Source organism: Sphaeramia orbicularis, chromosome 20 (genome assembly GCF_902148855.1).
Source record: "Sphaeramia orbicularis chromosome 20, fSphaOr1.1, whole genome shotgun sequence".
Classification (NCBI taxonomy): domain Eukaryota; kingdom Metazoa; phylum Chordata; class Actinopteri; order Kurtiformes; family Apogonidae; genus Sphaeramia; species Sphaeramia orbicularis.
Window position 1 is genome coordinate 21,378,577 of NC_043976.1, and position 19,281 is coordinate 21,397,857.

Sequence of the window (19,281 nt, forward strand, 5' to 3'; positions counted from 1 at the left end):
CTTGAAAACACTCTGCATTGCACATTGATTGGAACGACTTTCACAGAAGCTAAAGTTTTGAGAGAGGAAAAGAAAAACCGTCTCTTTTTACATAAAACACCTGGTAATGTTTAAGGTAATGGGTTTGATTGTCTGCAACCCTGCATCAATCAAACAGGTCATGATGAAATATGGAAATTCACTGTTAAAATAAAAAAAAATAAAAAAAAATAAAAAAAAATTAAAGAAATTGAATGATTTTAACTATTAAAGATGAAACTCCAGCAGATATTGGTTTAAGTGAAACTGGTCACTTGTTTTAAGAAATGTTTGTCTTAAAACATTTGTCTTAAAATGCATCACAAATTACAACAAGAGCATGAAAAACTAAACAAAAAACAACAAAAGGGGGGAAAACTGATGTAATACATTTATAATACTGGAGCACTAATCACAAGGAGGCCAAACACTGCAAAAATCTAAATCTTACCAAATGTATTTTTTTCATTTCTAGTCAAAATGTCTCATCACACTTAAAATAAGACATAATCACCTAAAGAGTAACTTTTCAGTGAGATATAAGAGCTTATTTTTAGACAATAGATAGAAATCTTGAGAATCTTATTTCAAGAATTCTTACCAAGATAATTTTCACTTGTTCCATTGGCAGATTTTTTTTTTTTTTTGCTTAATTCAAGATTTTTTTTTCTTTATTCAAGCAAAAAAAAAAATCTGTCAATGCAACAAATGAAAATAATTCAAGATTTTTTTTTTCTTAATTCAAGCAAAAAAAAAAAACAAAAAACAAACGAACAAGTGAAAATTATCTTGGTAAGAATTCTTGAAATAAGATTTTCAAGATCTATTCTCTAAAAATAAGTTCTTATATCTCACTGAAACGTCACTCTTTAGGTGATTATGTCTTATTTTAAGTGTGATGAGATATTTTGACTAGAAATGCGAAAAATACACTTGGTAAGATTTTGATTTTTTTTCCCAGTGAACTGACAATCAATAACTAATTTACCTTCATCATAAATATTCATCACTGAATTTCATTTTAAAAAAATTACCAAATTATGGTGATGATGATTATGTTTTGACAATGACACGTTTCCTCCTCTCTCCTCCAGACTCCCTCCATCTGGAATCACTCTGTTACTGTGTGTCTGGGGACTGAGCTCTGAGGGTCAGAGGGCAGCGAAAGGTTTGTCATTACAGCAGAGCTGAGAAATACCTCTGAAGGACATGTCCGCTCTGCTTAATGCCCATCCATCCAATAAAAACAATGCATTTAGAGCAAAAGGTGTAATGTGACCTATGGGACTGACAGTCATCTGTAGACAGTGTGATAAAATAAAATTATCTGAGAAAAATACAGGGGGTTTTGTATAAGGCCTTTTTTATAACTTCTAGAGGACTACGTAGTGACATGCATGGTAAAGTGGGTATGCATTTCAGGTGTTTCCTGTAAAAAATGGATCTTAAAGTCAATGCTGCAAAGACATAGGCATCTAAATGTGGACCTTACTCCATTTGCAACTCTGCACCATTGGTGATATCCCATTTGGTACTGCATTTTAAGCCCGTGTTTTCATCAAACTACCAAGCACATTTGGCTTAACTGTTCATTTTCAAACCACCTGTTCATCAGAACCTGGGGCTCCTCCCTCCACTGATTCTGACATTAGCCTATTTACAGTCCCTGCACAATAAATAGGAATGTTGTGGTTGTCTTTGGTATGTCTGATAATCAGTGTCTACAAGTCTTTATAAGGAAATGACAAGTGCTAAAGTAAAAAAAAAAAAACATACAGTTGTGAATAAAAGTAAACAACAACAATAATCATCATCATCATCATAATAGGGTGATGGGGGTGGGACCTTTCAGTGTGGAGTCTGCATGTTCTCCCAGTGTCTGCGTTGGTTCTCTCCGGGTACTCCGGCTTCCTCCCAGCATCCAAAGACATGCACTGATAGGTTAATCAGTTAATCTAAATTGCCCATAAGCATGAATATGAGAGTGATTGTTTGTCTCTATATGTCAGCCCTGCGATGAACTGGTGACACGTCCAGGGTGTACCCCGCCATCGCCCATAAGTAGCTGGGATAGGCTCCAGCGACCCCTGTGACCCTAGTGAGGACAAAGCAGGTTCAGAAAATGAATAATAATAATAATAATAATAATGATAATAATAATACTAAAACTGAAGCAACAGGTCTTACAAAAGCTAAATTTGTGTTACTGCCAAAACATATGGCCATTAATGTATTTAAGAGACATTAGAAATAGTAATCATGGTATCACCAGGCATGCACAATTACAGAATAGAGGGACATTTCCCATTTTTATTTTCCAACCTTTATAGAAGTGAGATAATGAAAGATCAAACATTTTTTTTTACAGGAAACACCTGCAATGCCTACATTTTTGCTTGGCAGATTGCTTTATGTTTCACTCTTGTCTTCTTGAAATGTAAAAAATAAAAATGGAGAGTTCAAAGAGCTCAAGATGTAAAGATCTAATTTAATAGTCATGTTGACAAGCAAAACTGTAGCATAGTCACAATCAAATACTTTTACCATGTCTAAGGTGCCTGATAGCTGGGTTAGTGGGAAGAAACTTGAAGCATGTGTAGTATTCTGGATAATTCAGATTTGGGAAGTTTGAAAACCAGGCAAAAGCTAAACCTGAAACACAAGATGGGTTCCTGTTTTTTGAGATGAGGAGTAAAGAGCAGAACAGAGAGCTCTAACCTGTGGAGGAGGAGGAGGAGTCAGAAGAGCAAAGTAGCCCACCAGACAACCCTGATGCTGGGCAGTGTCCTGAAGTGACATCCAGTGTATCTCATGAGAACTAAGAAAACACTAGTTTGAAAAGCATAAAAAAATTCAATGAGGATTTCACAGTATTGCAAATCATACAAATGATTAAGCCTGGATTTGACCTTTTTTCCCCCTACATCTTAGATACTGTTCTCAGATCAAAGAATGGGGGAGTTTAAATAAAAAAAAAAAAAAAAAGAAAAAAAAAAGGAAAACATAACCATCCTGCAAGTTTCTTGAAAGATCAAGTGGTATTGCCTCAGGTTCTGTCTTAGTTGGAGCACTAATGAGATGAACTGCCTACTTGGGTTTTAAAGCATATGAAGGAACAAAGGAAGACAGAGTAAAATTGTAATAATTCACATTTACATATGTATATGGGGATAAGCCTCATGAAAACTGCCTCTTGCACGGACAGGAAGCTATTTTCAGGCGGGCACATTTTCCAAACTTTGAGTCTGTCTTACAAAATTAGATGAAGACAAGCAAAATGGAAATCAGTTGTAATGTGTGTGTCTGTATGTGTGTGTGTGGTGTGTGGCAGGGTGGGGTTGAGTCAGTCATAACAACTTGATGAGCTGTGAGGACAGTTGTGGATATTTTGGCTTGAAGGAAAGGAAATCACTGTTTCACATCTGTCAGGGAAATCACCATAAGTTTTTTTCTTTGTCATCTTTGGACAAATATCAGCTTATAAAATGACAGACGAAGTTTGATTTAGCGCAGTGAAAAACGAGCATGGCTTCAATTCCTTTGCCTTTCCATTTTTCATTGAGCTCCCACTGAACGGACAGCTGTAGGTTTCTTGGTACGTTCACATTGCTCCACTGAGGACCGCAAATTCTTCCGTTTCCCGGCCTGTAGAACCAGAGAGAAGGTATCTGCAGTTTAGGTTTCCTATACTTTTATTCCTATGTGGCCTCAATTTCAGTCTTGCAATCTGAGATAAAAACAACCAATAAAACAAGAGAAGAGAAGACCTTGCGCTAATTATAACCATGTGCAGTTCGAAGAAACACTGTCCACTTGTGTAGCTGCAGTTTCTCTTGATGAGTCTCTATAGCACTTTGATATTCAACAGGAAACAGGGTCAGGAAATGTGCATTGGCTTAGGGACGCTGGGATACCTTGTACACAGTCACCGCTGTAAAAACCAGAGCAGAAAGCAGCAGCTGGTTGGATTTGTTTTGGCCCAGGGCTGACCAATCCAGGGCTTAGCAAGACCCAGACAAATTTCCTGGTTGATAACAAGCAATTTCTGTCACAACAACCGACACAGCTTTGGGGGAATTTGAGCGCCATTTAAGCCTTGTACAAGGGTATGTAAAAAAAAAAGACCAATGGCTATGACAAAAGATATACATGCACTTTGTGACCAGACATAAATCATAAAATAGGAAAAAAAAAAAAAGTGCAGTCTGGGGGTTATAGGAAATATCTATTGGCAGAAATTTAAAATATGCTCAATAATTATGTTTTTATTTGTGTATAATCACCTTAATGTAAGCTTAGTTATATTTTCTTGTCATTTACACTGAGTGTGGGTCATCTTTCATGACCATGTTGCATGAAACCAAAGCACTGGTTACATAAAAGCATTTTTTTCTACATTTTTAGCACACCCCTTTAACCCATAAAGACCCAAACATCCACCGGTGACCAAAAGCGTCTACTGATCTAAACTGTTTAATACCTGTTGATCCACTAATCCTATCAATACATGTAGATAATGGATTTAAAATACAGTTTATCATCTTTTCATGGTCATCAGATATGACCCATTTGGACGTTCAGAGGCTCCGTAGTGAACGTGGAAACACCGTCATCTTCTACAACATTGATTCTCCAGTAAAACCCATGGCGTTGGATCAATGACAGTGGATGAACACACTGGGTTTTTGTTCAGCAAATGATATTTTGCTGAAAAAGTCACTTCTTCAGTTTTCTCTGTTTTTGTATAATAAACTTTGAATTTACTTAGCGTTTTTGTGAACACCTAAATTAGATATAGGAAATTTAATATAGGAAAATACATGATTTACGGTGAAGCATGCGAAATACAGAGAATAATATTATAATAAATGGAGATAATTCACTTAACCCATAAAGACCCAAACCTCCACCAGCGACCTAAACCATCTACTGATCTAAAATACTTGATAAGTATTGAACCACTAATCCTTTCAGTACATGTAAATAATTGATATAAAATGCAGTTTGTTGTCTTTTCATGGTCATCAGATATGACCCATTTGGACGTTCAGAGGCTCCGTAGTGAACATGGAAATACTGTCATGTTCTACAACAGTGGTTCTCAACCTTTTTTCAGTGATGTACTCCCTGTGAAAGATTTTTTCAGCCAAGTACCCCCTAACCAGCGCAAACCATTGTTGGTTGAATAAAATGACTTAAAACAGAGTGCTGTGCCATCAGTGTCTGATTTATTAAACTTTGGAACTCCATTTGTAGTGGTCTCTCTTGAACTATTTGGAAATAAAAAAAATATAACTGAAAAAAAGAAAGAAAGACTTAACTTAATTATAAATAAAGGTTTGTGCACATAAAAATAATTATCAACATAAAGTGTCCTCCTTTGGGATCATAGTAAAGATTTGTTCTCAAAGAGAAATAATTAACTTAATTATAAATAAAGATTTGTCTTCATAAAAATACATTTTAATATAGTGTCCTCTTGTGGGATCAGACAGTTTCCCCTTAAAAAAGTCAGGTGGCTTACCAACGTGACATCCATGTTTTGTCTTTAGATGACGCTGCAGATGTGCTAGCTTCATGCTACTGTTAGCTAGTTTCTCCCCACAGAAAAAACACAGTGCCTTGGGTGGGCTGCAACTTGTGGACGTAAATCCAAATAAAACATAATCTTCAAGATGCAGCCGGAATTTTGCCGGCTCTGGTTTGGCCTTCTTTGCCACTTGTCCCTCCGTGTTTTCAAAAGAATTACATTTTAACCACAACTCCATTGTTTGAGTTTTCAAGTGATTGACAGGTGACGCTAGGCGGTACGTGACAGGTTGGGTCGAACCATTCTGGTATGGGGGAGACTCTGGGTTTTTAGGATGATGAAATTGAACAGCCTACTGAATATAAAATTCATTTTATGAACTTATATATTTTCCTGAAATATTTAATTAGTTTAATAATCATTTTTCAAGGATTTTTGCATGGATGCTACTTATTAAATATATTTTAACATCTCACGTACCCCCTGGAGTGCCTTCACGTACCCCGGGGTGCATTTAAGAACCACAGCTTTACAACATTGATTCACCAGTAAAACCCATGAAGATGGATTAACTACAGTACATGGACACACTGGGTTTATGTTCAGTTAATGATAGATTTTACTAAAAAAAAAAAAAAGTCACATTTTCTTCATTTTTCTTTGTTTTTGATATAAGAACCCTCAACTTTAATCTGAGTTTGTATGAACATCTATATGATCAGTAAATTAATTACTGGAAAATACCAGATTTTCACAGGAAAAATACCAAATAGGGAGGAATATTTTATAATAAATGGTGATAAATCCCTTCAGAATGGTTAAATATAGAGAAAAAATTCATTTGGGAACTGCCACAAAAGTAGCACTGGGTCTTTATGGGTTAAACATTCTCTGTTATGCTTGACAGGGAAAGAGGTGAAAACTATTGATTTGTTTGCAATCTACCTCTTGACCACTAGATGGCACTAACTTTTATTCACTGCCACTTTACCAAAACATAACAGGAACTGAAGCCAAGAACATCCAGTGGTGGGTCACATAACCAAAATAATCCATTAAACATTATTATAGCCGAAAATTTTAAAGTGTGATGCCCATACCCTCATAGGGTAATATAACCACAAAACACACTTTCCAACATCATTAGTTTGTCACACTAAAGTTGTTATTTGACTTGTCAGTTTATTGCTTTGGTACTTCTACATGTTCAAGTCGGCCGCACTTGTGCATTTACCATTACATTTGTGTTGGTATATTTTTAACTTGATACTCTTCTTATGGAGTGCACACATATAAACACTGTTTTGTATTGATTTGTTCTAGTAATTTGTTAGTTATCATATTATTCTTTTGTTGTATTTTTGAGTTAGCAAGTTTGGTTGGTTGTGATGTCCATTTGTAGTCACCAGACGGTACCGTGGGCTGTGATATAAGGGGGGGGGGGGGGGGGGGTAGTTTTAGTTGTTTTGTATTTGGTTAGTATCAATGTCCATTTGGTTTTCCCCTTATATATAATTTGGTTTGGCCAAGCTGCTATTGTTTCAGGTTAGGTTACTCTATTAAGATCTTTCTTGCTGTTATTTTGAGTACAGTCATATTTTGTTGCTGTCTTTTATAGGCCTAGTTATTATATACTCATCTGCCACTTTTGAGTACACCATGCTAGTAACCAGTATACCTAATAAAGTGGCCAGTAATTGTATATACTACTGCTGTAATCCATTATATGGGTATATGTGTTACTGATGCCATTCTATCAGCCCAAACCCATCAAACTATTCTCCTCTGATCTTTGGCATCCGCAAGGTATTTTCACTCAAAGAACTGGCATTCACTTGATATTTTGTCTTTTTCAAACCAATTTTTGTATAACCTAGAGATGGCAATGCATGGTCAGCAGTTTCTGAAATACTCAGACCAGCACATCTGGCACCAACAACCATGCATTGTTCAAAGTCTCTTAAATTACCTTTATTCTCCATTCTGAAGCTCTCTGAACTTCAGCAGACTGTCTTAACCATGTCTACATGGTACCATCTGATTGGCATAATAGATAAGGGTGTTAGCGCTGAATGGATGTACCTAATTTAGTGGCCAATGAATTTATTTCAGCTTTGTTTTTGGCATTTTAAGGGGGGTAAACAAAGAAAAAACATTGTTGAATCTTTAATCCCATGTCCTCATTTCAACACTGCTTACAATACTTTTGTGGCTGTTCCAAAATATTTTTTTCTCTATATTTAATTTTTCTTAAGTAATTTATCACAATTTATTATGACATCATCCTCTGTATTTTGCTTTTTTCAGTAAACATCAGGTATTTTCCTGTATTTAATTTACTGATCATGTGGATGTTCACAACAGTTCAGATTAAAGTTGAAGATTATTATATCAAAAATAGAGAAAATTGAAGAAAAAGTGACTTTTTTCCGCAAAATCTATCATTAACTGAACATAAACCAAGTGTCTCCATCCACTGTCATTGATCCAACTCCATGGGTTTTACTGGTGAATCAATGTTATAGAAGAAGACAGTGTTTCCACGTTCACTACAGAGCTTCTGAACGTTCAAATGGGTCATATCTGATGACCATGAAAAGATGACAAACTGCATCTCATACCAATTATTTACATGTATTGATAAGTTTAACAGTTCAGAAGTTATTAAACATTTTAGATCAGTAAATGGTTTTGGTCGTTGGCGGCTGTTTGGGTCTCTATGAGTTAAATAAGTTACCAATAATTATCAAAATACTAACCTAATAATCACAAATCACAAAATGCAGTCTTGAAAAATAAATGTCAGATAGTTTGCCGCTCTTAAGTTTGCAGCTGTAATTGGGTTTTTAAAATTCTGTGGATTCTTCTTCCACAGATGAAGCAGATGAGATGTGGATAATTTCTCGAACTGTAAATAAAAAGAGAAAAGTAATAAAAAATAAATGATAAACTAACCTATTTGTCAACAGAATAGCACAAGGAATAAACTGCACATTGCAAACTGAGGACCTCAAAGTATAAGGGCATCCAAAGCTCTTGCATGATAAAACACTTACAAGTTGTCAAGCAGATAAAAAAAAATGCAGTCATTTATTGAATATAATGAAGCATGCCCTCAGATTCGCTGCAGAACTAGATTTAAGAAGTGGTTTGCAGTTATTCAACACTGACATGAAAAATAATAATGAACTCTGGATGATTCTTGTCGTAACCTGGCTTAGTTTTCGTATCTATGACGAACCTTTGGATGTTCAGTATTGTGGCAGAGAAACATGATCTGTCAGTCTAATAAATAGGTCAAAAGAAGGGAAGGTTAGTTAGGAAGTGAAGTAATGAAATGTTTTGTCCAACCCGATTGATAATTCGCTTTCACCCGGGAGCGTATGCGAGTGTCAGTCATCTGATTATATACATGTGCATGCATAGGATGATTTGAAATTGGCGTGCTGCATCTTTCTGATTAAACTTCACTTTGTGCTCTGTGGAATTGCAGATGGGATTACCGTGAGAACCAAGGCCAGTAGAAAGAAATGAACTGGACTGTAACCAAGTTGTGGAGGAGAGTCAAAACACTTGCTGATGCAAAGCAGGTTAAAACCACCGCAGCAATCCACAACAGGCAGACACACACCCTTATTCACGCCACATGGTTCAAAGGTTTATGGAAACAAAAGAGTGAGTTTACTATACGAAGAGATTAAGAAGTGTAGAATTACAAAACATTTCCCAAATGATGTAAGGTTTTGAATGAAAGTTTGACAGTGCTCATTAATAATAGAAGTTTTAACCCAGGTTCAAGATGTTGATCATATTCTACTCTATTTCATATTCATGTAAACAGCAGAAATGGGACGAGGGAAAGAACCCATCCACACAAACATGACAGAGTGATTGATTTTTTTTTACAAAGGAATAAAAATGCATTGAACTTATGAACTCAAGGCTAATGTACACATGACCTATTCAGGATTACCGCTCTTATTAACCTGTTCCTGTTTGCTGCAGAGTGCTACTGTGTCCAAAAACAGTTATAAACAAATATACTAATGCACCAGAAACCAGTGTGCTTCATTAGGATGAAGTTGGGAATTAGATTTTTTTTTTTTCCGAGTTAGATCATTGCATGTACACCACCTACATGTAAATATATACAAGTAAATACTAAAATCAGAATCAGAATCAGCTTATTGGCCAAATACGTGAACACATACAAGAAATTTGGCTTTGGTTTTTCTTAGCTCACGTTTCAACATGAACCCAAAACAACATGAACCCAATCACACTTGAACATAGACCTAATACAGACAAACATTCGACTAGACACAAAGACAACAATGGGACGAGATTTACAATGAATTCATATTGTAATATGTACAGAGTGCAAAGTGGAGTTTTATACAGTGAGAAGATGTAAACAGGGATCTGGTCTATTAAAATATATGAAACTATATAATATATAAAATACATAACTAGAAAACCACTCGGACAGCACAAACCTCCGCCAAGGCAGATCAGTTCCTCTCCGATCATCACCAAAATTTAATCATTTGTGCTTTATGCCAGTATCAACATTTCCTGAAAATTTCATCCAAATCCGTCCATAACTTTTTGAGTTATCATGGTAACAGACAGACAAACAAACAAAAAATCCACCCCACCCCCTGTCCGCCCCCCCTCAATCACCACCAAAATTTAATAATTTGCTCTTTGTGTCAGTATTAACATTTCCTGAGAATTTCATCAAAATCTGTCCCTAACTTTTTGAGTTATCTTGCTACCAGACAGACATTCAGACAATGAAAACAAAACCTCCAACGTTACACTTGGCAGAGGTAAATACATATATATTTTTAAAACTATAATATAGTGATCCCTGACAAAACCTGCTTTTTCCAGTCCATGACTAGCAACTAACCTAACAGACTTAATTCTTTCTGATACCATTGGGGTAAAATGTGTAAATCTCCATTTGTCCATCAAACCCATCCTGAATGCTTCTACAATAACACCTCACATGTACATCGGTTGAATAACACCATATTTCTCTGTCCTGGTACAGTCAAACTGCAGCAACGATGACCTCTCAGTATTTGCTCCATAAAACTTGGTTTGTTTGCACTGAACCAGAGGAACCAAGCAGTAAATTCTTACGAGCGATGCCACCTGCCGCAGTGGGTTCAGTCCTTACAAAAGGGGAGGCAGAGCAAGACATCTGACAACATCTTGTTTGGTCAAAAGCAGCACAAACCAGTGATTTTGGTGAGAATTTCAATTCATCCACATTTTCTCATATTGTCAGTCTAGTCCCTTAAGGATCTGACGTTTGTTGTTAACGATTATGACATATCAAATTAAACAGAAAAAAAATTAGAACAACCTCTCAAGTCTTGGCTCAAAACAACTAGTTTTTTCTGGCCCCACATTCGGGAAATGTTCAATAAAGTATGAGACACTTTGACCAGTCCCATCAACTGCACTTCTGAGAACTTGGGAAAACCTCGAAATTACACAAAGGCTACTGTAGTAATGACGAGGACGAGAGGCCAGACGGGGACTCCGAGCAATCCACCGGGAAATGGTTTCATCTTAACTGAAAATCCATCAAGTCCATGGAACACAGAGCACAAGAAAGCTCTGAGTGTACTGATAGGACGGATCCAACAAAAACAGTGATATCATCACAAACATGGCCTGGGTAAAAGCCTGCTGATGATGGATGGATGATTACTCATTCGACGTCATTAATCTGATGGGAAATTTAAATGAGATAAATACGCAAGAAGCCTGTCTGATGCAGAACATCGTGTGTTTCTTTTATGATATAATTTACACACAAATCAAATATGAGCTGACAGACTGCTTGAATTCCAGTATTATTGCTTCGTTAGTACACAGCCTTCTGAACTCTCCTTCTTCTTTGTGCTTGTTTTCCAGTTTTCTGTCATTCACAAGGCCTGAAATCCAGAAAATAGACAGCAGAAGAACAGTCAAAATAATGAAATAAATCTAAACATATATATTTACATGGAAGATATTTTTTTATTTATGGTAAAGTCTGTATAAGACAGATGAAAATTTACAATCAAACTGTAAAAAGAAATATATCTATTTAGATCATGAAAGTAGCAGCCACCAGTGTAACAATGGTATCATTTGTGTTATTGTACTGTGTTGCATGGTTTTCTGGCAGTTACCTGCTTCAACAGGCACTAATAGGATCAAGAAAGAAAAGCTGACATAAAAATAATCCAACGTAACAATTTGCATATTCTTTAACGATGAATGGTACAGTTCACCAGATGTCACCGCTGCTCTCTGGGTGCAAATTCTGCAAGCTGCAGCCGGAGCCTGTGCTTCCCAGCCTTAGAAAAGCTCTTACCAGGTGCCAAGTGAGCAAGGATCAAGCCTAAAACCACCCACGTAGGGATCGAGACTCAAGCTTTTCCCCCACTTTGTGATCATGATCACTTCTTCAGAGCAGTAGTATAGAGGTGGAAGTCTAATCATAAATCCTTGGAATGTTTTGATTATAGGAAAAACACTTTATTTTAATTTAAGAGTATAGAATATATATAAGTACTAGAGAGTTGACCCGTGGGGAATCATGGTGTCTAGATGTGGTAGTTTTTATGCTGGGGAGAACTTTTGGGAGAAGATGTTAGCCTATATTTTATAAGTACTGACATAAAAATTGTTTGGTAAATCATTCTTTAAAATTTAAGCAATTAATAAATATATTAATACCAATATCTAGGGACTGAAGTTAGTAAATGCATCATTCTTGTTTTTAACTTCATTTCCCATCATGCATCATGGTGTTGCGCTTCTCATCAACGGTCATGGGCATAGCATCATGATTGTAAGGCTATTGTATTCCAAAATTACTAATATCTCCCAAAAATATTGGTCCTATCAACTTGCCGTTTTTGCTAGTCTCTTCCTTGACCAAAAATACATAAATATGACAAATAGCAGCAGTCAGATCTTTCTGGATTTTGTGTGATGCCTGAGACACACACACAAACACACACACACAAACAGAGTCCACTTCCCTTTTATAATATGCAAGTCCATGCATATAAAAATCCTATATAAAAACTAATCAGTATAATGTATCAGAAACCTAATGCTGGGATGTTTTGACCTCAGAATAAACTGCTTAAACTAGTGAATGTAATATTTCTGTCAGGGACCGGAGTCCCAGAGGTGCTGCCCTGCCCAAGAGCGTCCCAGCCACAGGACAGTGTCTGCCAGGGCCAAGCTCATTGCTCATCTGCTGTCTAGACTGCCTCCAGGCCTACCCAGCCACAGCCTGATCCAACCAGCCATCCAGGCAGCATGCATCGAACCATCTTATTTGCTCCCAACTGGCCCGAACCGGTCACAAAAAATCCATTTTATGCACATATCACAGCATTCTAGAAAGTTCTCTATAGGTTATTTTGGTTTGGCAGCTCACTCCTGATTCCCAGGTGATAGTTTTTGTTACCTGCTGTCATGAAGATACATCATAAAACGTCTCAGCTCTAACTTTAGGTCCTGCTGGATTTTTCATGCTTGCCTGTCTCTCTCTCAGCTGACATCTGAACCTCTTGAGAAATGTCTGTGTGTGACCGCAGCCCCGTCTCTGTCCAGTCTTACAAGGCCTAAGCATCAAAGATGGTTGTAAATGTCTTATAGATGGGTGAGAATATCTGGGGGCAAAGGAATGTAACATGTCAAAAATAGATACACAAGCTGAACTGCTTATTCCTGAAGAAAATGCCCCACACTGGTAACCTCTCGGGTTTTTTTTCCCACACTTTAAATAGCATTAGAGGAAAAAGCGTGTTTAATGTGTATGTTCTGCCGACATAATGTTTGTAGAGATTGTTTGAAGCACTTTATAGATTCTTACATAAAGCTGATGGTATAGTAAGTCACTGCCTTTTTCTGTCGTCTCTACGTTATTGGCATAGATGGGCTACCTTCTGGACCCGCTTCTGAATTATTCATCAAAGCTGGAAGTGAAGTATCGATGAATAATACCGTTTTTGCTGGATCTGAACCCGCAACCTCTCACTTTCATTTGCTGTTTACTCTTGATGTTGCTTTTGTGGTCTTTATAGTCTGCTTCCTTCCTTTGACAGAGGTCACTTTAGATTACGACGAGCAGCCAAACAACAGTCAGACTTGTATCTAGACAACACTGGCGGCAAACATCCAGCCTGGAATAGAGCGTCTGTGGTGATGTTTGTGGAGGTAGTTTTGTGATGAAGCTATGTGGCTGTGGGTTATATTGGATCCTTTCTTAGCTTCAGGTGTTGCATTTACAGTATTTAGCAACCGGCTTTGTACTCTTTCTCAGATGGATTCTAGAAAAATTGCTTATCGGTGGAATTATACCAGCACCTTGGTGTACATACAATCTAAACACAGCTGGAATTTAATTTCGAGTAAAATTGAAGCTCAGCTAGGGCACTCTTTGATCATAAGACTCGGATATTTATTGACTTAATTATTCTGCTTGTTACTCTACACTTGTGAATTTCTGTCAGGGACACAGGGTTACAGCTTTCTCACCCCAAGGTTTTTTCACTGTCAACAAGCCTCTGCCCTGTTGTAAGTTAGCAGACTGTGTGAAACATACAATATTTGCTATGTAACTGTATATTCCACTGATACAATGTTTAACAGCTGTGTGTGGAAGAAAAGCAGCCTGGACAGCTTGAAGTTAGAGACTGGGCTTCTGACCAATGTAAACCACTCTCGAAATGTCACAATTTCTTTTTGCCCCCGGGCCAACAAAAACCAACTCATGACATCACAACTTCCCAGCATTAAAGATGCCTCCAAACTCAAAAGCCAAAATAAAACTGTTTTCGCACATTTGCAATCCAACATACAATCAGTTTATATCTGGCTTCTTGAATTTACATTGATAATATCCATCAGCATGAACCAGAGTTAATATCCAATCTGGCTCTCTGAAGTTAAACCTCTCTCTCATCTGCTCATTTACACGCTGCTGATCTTTTAGCCACTTTCCCATGCACGGTGGACTCTGCCAGCTCCGTAACAATAGCCTTGGGTGGAGTGCACAGCTGAGCTGGAGTCTACAACATGTGCTTTGATTGCTGGAATAGCAGACAGAGGCAGGAGCCATCCTTAGGAGATTCTATTACTTATTGAATTGTCCAGGTCAGTATGCTCTGATTCAGTCCTAGGTTGAATTCTGTTTGCTTAAAAAAGGCAAATAGTTGTTTTGGACATTTTATTTGATTCTCTATGAAGCTATCTAAAAACAATTTCAGTTCAGCACTTGTTGAGTCTAGATCTGCTTCAGTCTGTATTCTCCTTCCATGCTTTCCCTTTCGCTCACTACTGCACCTCATTCTCTCTGTACTGGCATCAACACTGGGCTTCGAGAGGCCTCCGGAGAGGGGGAAGCATGGGGAAACTTGGAACAATGTGTTGTAGGTAAATAAATGCTCTGTATGAAAAAGAATGCCTTTCCAAAACAGACCCAAGGCCCTCTGAGCACCATGTGCCCCAAATAATGCCCTAATTACTCCTCTGATAATATGATAATAATGCTTCGACCTCTTCGAAGTCACTGGGTTCACTGTGAAAACAAGGACCAGCACTCTGAGGCTGAGGGAATATCATCTGGGGCCTTGAGGAGACTGCACGTGAAGAAAATCTGTGTGTGTTTGTGTGTGTGGGATGGAGAGAGAGCAACAGAGCACCGCACTCCAGAAGCATTGTATTATGGTCTATGCTGGTTCCAAGCTTTTCACAAAGTAACCAGAGGTTTGACGTCACTGTAACATGTAGTCTCTGATCAGACGCTTGGAACCGAGTGAACATTAAGATGTTGTGACATTCTGCCAGACATGTGTACATTAGCTAATCTGATGATATGGATTATCGTATGGTTACCAATCTTAGGACAGGATCTCCCTACTTGCTTGTGTTGATCAGAGTCTTTGGCTGGTGGACCTGGTTGGCTAAAGAGTGGCCAGACTATTGATACCAGATGAGAGGATGAGTCAAAAGACTGAGCAGATGTGAACGTGCACAGTCATAACAGAAATAAAATCACCTCATCCCCATCAAAATATATCGAATAGGTTAAATTCATGTGTGAGTGAATATATGGAAATTCTTGCTTTGGAATATCTGCATAAACTATAAGACACAGATAGACTAATCTTGACATATTTGATATAAAACAAGTGTTCAGAGAACGCAAACCTCCGCCAAGCACCCGAATGGTTTGCATGTGTGGATTGACTGTTTCTTTTTAAATTAAACAGTTTCAAGGTTGTTCCATACAGCAGAGAAAGCTGAAGCTTGGTAACAGTCATGTGTATGTCAAATTATATTAAATGCCAATTAATATTTGTTGAGTTATAATGAAAAATGTGTCGTGAATGGGATTTTCAGTGTTAAATTGAAATGTCCACAGAGTCCACATTCCACAGTGGATGCGGACAATTTTGTGCCAGATACAAGATATTGTTATAAGCTACAGGTGTATCAAATTGGAAGCTAATCGGAGTTGTTTTGAATTTTTTATGAATTTTGGAAAATTGCTCAATGATGAGAGATAAGAAAATTGTAGATTTTGTGACCTTGCTGTGACCTTGAACTTTGACCTACTTGGCCCAAAATTTAATGCATTCATCTCAGGGCCTAGGCCTATCTGTGGGTAAAATTTGGTAAAGATGGTTGTAATAGTTTTCCCGTAAAGTTGCTAACAATCAAACAAACAAACACTCAAACAAACAAACACACAAAGCAAAGTGATCACAATACCTTGTGGTGGAGGTAATTAGCTACCTCAAGGTATTTAGGCTGAAATAAAGCCATATGTAACACATTCCTATTCAAAAATACAGGATGAACAGGAAAAGGACATTCTTCCTCAGTGTGTGGGCACTGAACACAGTATTAGAGCTGGTCTAACAAGATGAAATATATAAAGCAGCGTATGACTTTCATCACAATTTTTTTTCAAATTCGTAAAACCCCAGTGATAGCCTAATTAGATAGATAGATAGACAGATAGATAGATAGATAGATAGATAGATAGATAGATAGATAGATAGATAGATAGATAGATAGATAGATAGATAGATAGATAGATAGATAGATAGATAGATAGATAGATAGATAGATAGATAGATAGATAGATAGATAGATAGATAGATAGATAGATAGATAGATACTTTGTTAATCCTGGGGGAAATTCAGTTCAATTCAAATTCTATCTAATTATCACTAATTCAGTAATCTTTCCGTGCTTACACACCTGAACTACTTCCCTCATGGTGAACAACTTCAAAGACGACTCCATCATAAACACAGTCCGCTTGTTTACATAACAAACCCAAGTATCACCCTGGCCTTTTTGGACATTTTGTCACAAAGTGCATTGTGGGAATGAGAATTCCACACAGGGACCTAGCGAAAGCAGTTTCTCACAGATTTGGCAAAAATATGAGCCGAATCGCTGCAACGTAAAATTCTCCAGTCCACCAGGGTTGTTTTAAAGAATAAGTATAGTTGGTTGATGGAGGTAAAGGCAACATTTGGGTTCAGCACTCACGAAGGGACAGCAAAATTACTGATGCATGGAATTCCCATTCCCACAATGCTTTTCATGACAAAATGTCCAAAAAGGCCCTAGTGATGTTTGGGTTTGTTATGTAAACAAGTGGACTGTGTTTATGATGGAGTCATCTTCGAAGTTGTTCTCCATGAGGGAAGTGATTACGGTGCATAAACATAGAAAGACTAATGGATTAGTGATAATTAGACTGTCACTCAAGTTTTAGAAATCTGAAAAGAAATTTGTGATGAAAGTCATATGCTTCTTTAACTATTCAACCATGATTTATGTTCAAATTCTGTCAAACCTGCATCAGTTTAACCTTTAATGTACTGAGGATGTGCACCAATGCAGAGTAAAAAGGCTGAAATATATGGATAGAGTTTAAGTGGAGAAAAATCTTTGGTGTGCACCACTCAAGTGATATATCCCTTTCACCATTCCAGCACCTGAAAAGTCCATCACTTCCAAGAAGATTTTTGGGAAAGAACCAGTTGTCGGCAACGGGAGAAAAAGAGCAAGAAAAAAAAAGGGGAAGGAAAAGTGTTCCTGCGTCACGTTGCTTTAATTTGTTCACCAGCTGCCAATGAAAATGACGAGCTGCAGCAGAAGAGATTTTTTTTTCTTCTCTTGGCTCAGCATCTGCCCTGGCAAACCACACAGCTGGAGCCACACACCGAACAAGTGTAATCTTTATAGTATAATGAATGCCACAAAGAAGACTGATAGGACACATGGAACCGGCTCACACTGATCTGACTCATGAACCTGGCTTCTTCCATCCTTGAATCTGAATGAATATTCCTAACACAAATCAGTGAAGAAGAGAGTGGGGAGTGCAGATTTCATCACCTGCACATGGGAATGATGTGATAGGTTATATGTTTATTACCATCAAATGGGCCCAGAGTGTCATTTCTGTCTGTTTAACCCATAAAAAGCTAAACCTTCACCGTTGACCAAAAGCATCTACTGAACTAAAATGTGTAATACCTGTTGATCCTTTTTTTTTTTTTTTTTTTAATTTAAAGGTGGAACATTTAAAATCATAGTCATGGATAAAAAACAAATCAAAATCAATATTGAGAGAAATTAAGTAAAAATCATCTCTGAGGCATTTTGGAAGCAAAGATAAGAATTTAACCCATAAAGACCCAAACATCCAAAACCATCTATTGATCTAAACTTTTTAATACCTGTTGATCTACTAATCCTCTCAATACATGCAGATAATTAGTGTAAAATGCAGTTTGTCGTCTTTTCATGGTGATCAGATATGACCCATATGGACATTCAGAGGCTCCATAGTTACCGTGGATACACCATCATTTTCTACAACATTGATTCACCAGTAAAACCCATGGACTTTGATCAATTACAGTGGTTGGAAACACCTGTTTTTATGCTCACTTATCGATATATGTGTGAAAATATCCCTTTTTCCTCAGTTTTCTCTGTTTTGATATAATCACCTTGAATTAACTCTGCGAACATCTAAATCAAATATAGGAAAATACATGATTTACAGTGAAAGATACAAAATACAGAGGATAATATTATAATAAATGAAGAGAAAAAAAATCAATTTGGGAACTGCTACAAAACTACCACTGGGTCTTTATGTGTTAATACTGTGGTTTGAATATTTTAAGGTAAATATTAAGTCAAATCACATATTCCATACAACATATTTCATTATAACGATTCTGCTGGGTTTCCGTAAATTGGCTTAGAGTCTGGTTTGGACCAACTCTATATGTAAAGTATCATGAGATAACTTTTGTTATGATTTGGTGCTATATAAATAAAATTTGATTGACTGATTGATCGATTGATTGATTGATTGATTGATTGATTGATTGATTGATTTGATTGGTTTTCCCTGTAAATCGCTTTGGAAAAAAGCGTCTGCCAAATGCATAAATGTAAATTATACTGAGCTACCAGGTTATATTCTAATACTTTTTTTTTTTTTTTTTAACATTTGTGTCATTTGAGATTTCGACTTTTTTGAACCCTGTTACTCATTATTCCTCCCCCTCTGATTGAATATGAATTGTCTTATCAAAAGTCGTGCATCTGCTGAAAATAAAAGCAGATGTGTTGATGAAACAGCGCATCATAATCCAGGAGAGGG